The sequence below is a fragment of the Octopus bimaculoides genome, chromosome 18 (assembly GCF_001194135.2).
Source record: "Octopus bimaculoides isolate UCB-OBI-ISO-001 chromosome 18, ASM119413v2, whole genome shotgun sequence".
Lineage (NCBI taxonomy): Eukaryota > Metazoa > Mollusca > Cephalopoda > Octopoda > Octopodidae > Octopus > Octopus bimaculoides.
In genome coordinates, this window is record NC_068998.1 from 11,524,448 (window position 1) to 11,529,580 (window position 5,133).

The following is a 5,133-nucleotide window of genomic DNA, read 5'->3' on the forward strand; positions in this document are numbered from 1 at the left end:
GGAACAGCCTGCTCATGAAATTAACGTGCAAGTGGCTGAGCACTCCACAGACACGTGTACCCTTAACGTAGTTCTCGGGGATATTCAGCGTGACACAGTGTGACAAGGCTGGCCCTTTGAATTACAGGCACAACAGAAACAGGAAGAAAGAGTGAGAGAAAGTTGTGTTGAAAGAGTACAGCAGGGTTCGCCACCATTCCCTGCCGGAGCCTCATGGAGCTTTAGGCTTTAGGTGTTTTCGCTCAATAAACACTCACAACGCCCGGTCTGGGAATTGTAACCGCGAGTCCGCTGCCCTAACCACTGGGCCATTGTGCCTCCACACACACACATATATATATGGTTATACACAGTGCATTCTCAAAAAGTATGCACATACAGACTCAGATTCTCACACATGCATAATCACTGGTCTACACACACACACATATATACACACACACACACACACACGGTGAGCTGGCAGAAACGTTAGCACGCCGGGCGAAATGCCAAGCTGTATCTCGTCTGCCGCTACGTTCTGAGTTCGAATTCAGCCGAGATCGACTTTGCCTTTCATCCTTTCGGGGTCGATTAAATAAGTACCAGTTACGCACTGGGGTCGATATAATCAACTTAATCCGTTTGTCTGTCCTTGTTTGTCCCCTCTGTGTGTAGCCCCTTGTGGGTAGTAAAGAAATAACACAAACACACACACACACACAGTGCTTATTATATTTACACAAACAGACAGATACAATACTTATTCTAACATTAAAATGTAGAACAGTTATAGAAATCAATAAAGAAAGAGAGTTGAAAACAATCTGGGAACAATCAATACATGATATAATATGAATGTGTCATTTAATTTTCTTTTTTTTTTTCCCTCCTTTGCCTTCAACTCAGTTAACCCTGCCAAGTAGGTCCTTTGTTTCTGAACGTGATGGTTTAAGTCTGTTTATCCCTCCTCGCTTGCAAAAGAGACTATCTCTATTGCTTTCACAAATGTGAGAGAGAGAGGGGGGAAGGACAGAGCGAGAGAGAAGAAGAAGAAGAAGAAGAAGAAGAAGAGAGAGGGGGAGAGAGAATCAAAGCCATGGGGTTGTAAAAGAACATAACTTTCTATATTCTTGTTTGCAAATGAATCTATTGAATTGAAAGAGAAAGCAAAAAAAAAAAATTAGTATTTTAGGTTAATTGATACGTATATGCATACATACATGCATATATACATATACACATACATACATATATATATATACACATGCATATATACATGCATACACACACACACACATATATACACAAACACACATATATACATACATATATATATATACATGTATGTATGTATCAGTTCATGCATGCACACACACACACACACACACACACACACATATATATATATATATATATATATATATATATATATATGACAGTATGTATGTTGTGGTTTATGGGCACGAAGCATAAAAGTGCATGCACAATATTCACTTGTATCTGGTTTGTTTGATGTCTGTATCTTTAATATAGGTAAGTGTATAATTAACTCCATACACCATTTCTAAAATGCTTTAAATCCAGCAAGGATCACTAACATCCACTTAGATGGAAGCTTCCATATCATTCGATTTAATTATATAATGGCTTATACACATAAATACATATAGTTCTTTACAACTTAGCCAGGAGGCATGAATAGTGCTCGTGACCTTCACAGGCTCTCCGAGACTAGTCAGATCAATGCAATTTATATTCAGCTTAAAACATCTGTGAAGTCGATGTCTGATTGCAAATATGCTTGTAAGGAGGAAATTCCAGAAGCATGACGTTTTAAGAATGGAAAGAATTGATGTAGTGCTTGATGGGAAGAGACTGGGATGAGGTACAGGTGGGGAGGGTGAAGTAGTGTGCTAGGTGGTGCTCCAGTGGAAATGGTATACAATGAGCTACTGCAGAAGAACAATGGCTGTTGTAGTAGTGACGGGACAGGCAGAAAGAGGAGCTAATGCATTTATGGGCCAGAGGTGTTGAGAGTTGATTGCTGAATGAGGCTTTCCAAATTGGTTGGATGGCCTTCTGCTGGATACAGTCAAAAGTGTTTCGTAAGCACATCATACACATATAGGCGCAGGAGTGGCTGTGTGGTAAGTAGCTTGCTCACCAACCACATGGTTCCAGGTTCAGTCCCACTGCGTGGCACCTTGGGCAAGTGTCTTCTACTATAGCATCGGGCTGACCAAAGCCTTGTGAGTGGATTTGGTAGACGGAAACTGAAAGAAGCCTGTCGTATATATGTGTATATATATATACATATGTAATTATGTGTGTTTGTGTGTCTGTGTTTGTCCCCACAACATCGCTGTAGAAACTCTGCCAAATCAGATTGGAGCCTGGTGCAGCCTGCTGGCTTGCTAGTCCTCAGTCAAATCGTCCAAGCGGACGTTAAACGACGATGATGATGTTTCATTAGGTGTGCCAATCAGAGAGCCCTGTGGGCCACAATTTTTCTATGTCTTAGATCATATCAAAAGATGACTGGCATGATATCATGCTCGACTACACCTCTCAACCTACAGCCCACAAAAGGCTGTTGCCTTGGTCTTCTTTTCTTAACACTGCCATAGTGGGCTTTGTTTCTCAGAATTGTGCTGGTCTAGTGCCAACTCCATTCAGATTCTTGATTCAATTGTTCCTTTGACTCTCATCACCTATATTGGGTCCACACCCATAGCTTGCAGACCCTGAACTAACTACTTTCTCCAGTCTCTCATTTTCAGATTGCCAAACCCTTGGAAATTTATTCTTACCCATGTCTTTTTGACTGCAGCTATTCATGGGGAGCATGAACTGTTCAATCTCACCATTCTCAAAGAGTCTATGTAGGCCACTGGTACACACATCTTCTGAATCAAATCATTGTGTTAGCACTCCATCGCTTACGACGTCGAGGGTTCCAGTTGATCCGATCAACGGAACAGCCTGCTCGTGAAATTAACGTGCAAGTGGCTGAGCACTCCACAGACACGTGTACCATTAACGTAGTTCTCGGGGAATACTCAACGTGACACAGTGTGACAAGGCTGACCCTTTGAATTGCAGGTACAACAGAAACAGGAAGTAAGAGTGAGAGAAAGTTGTGGTGAAAGAGTACAGCAGGGTTCGCCACCATCCCTTGCTGGAGCCTCGTGGAGCTTTAGGTGTTTTCGCTCGATAAACACTCACAACGCCCGATCTGGGAATCGAAACCGCGATCCTATGACTGCGAGTCCGCTGCCCTAACCACTGGGCCATTGCGCCTCCACCAAATCATTAAAATACTCTGAATGAACAAGTAGAAGCTCCTTCTTTGGCTGTAAAGTCTCTCATAAAACATATTGACATATCAACTGGAGTGGTTTAACTCTTTCAAGACTATCCGGCTTGAAATATCCGATATCAAAATATTTATATTTAAATTCAAATTTGAAACTGAAATATCATTATTACATGGCAGATAATATCAACTTTCAATAAACATTTGCATTTTATCAATAAAGATACCATATTTTATAGAAGAAAAAACACGTGGGCATATTAAATGCATCCTGATTCTCGCAATGCATATTCATTAACCCTTTAGTATTTAATCTGGCCAAAATATTCCAACTGCTTTTATATTCAAACTGGCTATATCCAGCCTCTCACACATACCCTACAATGTCATTCTAAAAGTAAACGATCACGTCATTGCAGTCTTAAAGCTATGAGATAATGCAGGGTTAATTCAAAGCAAGATGAATAAATAAGCATCACATTTGAAAGAATCTGAATGTTAAAGGGTTAAAGATTATAGGAGGCCCAACTTCACATTTAGGGCTCTAGATGGTATTTTTTGAAACTTCTTTTAAGGAAAAACTGTGCATCTTATATGCTATCAAATTCAGTTGTTATTTCATTATCTTTCATAATTGTTGTTAATTTTCAAAATTAAAACGCTAAGGCAGAAATATAGTCACTAAAGGGTTAATCACATTAAGTTCTTTTTAAAATATTCAGGGCACTTATTTTGGTAAAGAACTCATGGAACCCATTTTCCGAAAATTACAGAACCTATAATTATAGTTTACAGACAATCCTACCACTATCACCACCACCACCACCACAACCATCCTAATTTTAATAGGATATTAAGTGAAACAAAAATTGTTTTAGAGAAAGAAGATATTCACACACACATATAAAACAGAACTTGTTTAAAATGGTGAACAGCATTTGTTTTATAAAATAAATGAATGCCAAATTTTATTCAGAGATACTTTATATTGTGGAACCCCAGAAATTTTTTCATGAAACTCACTTTTGAGAAACAAATTTAGGGCAATGATCATGCAACTCATATGGTTAGCAATCATTGTAAACCAACCATTTTAAAAAACAAAGAAGCTGTCTGATTCATTAGTAAACCTTCTCTATCAATGTTCTACAAATCACTGTCCCACAGACATCATTTCTCCTCTTTGGCTCTCCTGCCACAAACTACTGCAACAGTCTCTGCACTTCTAAACTAGCAAGCTGCATACCACCTCCACCCAAGTTCACCAATCTCTGCTACTTATCATCTTTACTGCATCTCACAAATCATCCACTAAACAGGTTTCAGAATAATTCTTCCCCAAGAGTTGTAGCTCTCTGAAATTCCCTTTCCATCTATGTTTTTAAAAAATAATTTTCTTGTCCCTCCTTTTAACACTACAAATATCAACTTATGGATATGCATAAAGAGATGAAATTTGTACAAGCCAACAACAACTCTGTCTATGTGTGTATGCCGTATTTGATAGCAGAAAAGACGAACCCCAATTTCTGTAGCACATTATTTAAGAAGAAAAAATGTTTAGAACATAAAAGCATGTAACATTTAATGCAACTTTGCATATAGGACCCAGGGTAATATCTTTTTTTAGAAAAAACAAAAATACATCTCATATACCATCAAATATGGTACTCGTTTTTGACATGTTACAAACAGCAGCCTAATTTACCTTAAATTACACTCAGCTATTTTAACAAAGAAAGGACATTCAGATAACGGAATCCGGAATATGCTAAACCTTAAAAGATAAGAAGGAAAGGTCACAGCTGTGGAATACCTTTTCATCATTGGTCAGC

The 5,133-nt window shown here is 38.7% G+C and overlaps 1 protein-coding gene across 1 annotated transcript in view; it reads right to left on the reverse strand.

The window, feature by feature from the left end:
• The window catches only part of LOC106880799 (uncharacterized), a 27,089-nt gene extending 21,956 nt beyond the window's left edge, over positions 1 to 5,133 (reverse strand). The window contains exon 1 of the mRNA XM_014930916.2: positions 5,115 to 5,133. The gene's annotated coding sequence lies outside the window, so the exon portion shown is untranslated. The remainder of the gene's footprint in view (positions 1 to 5,114) is intronic.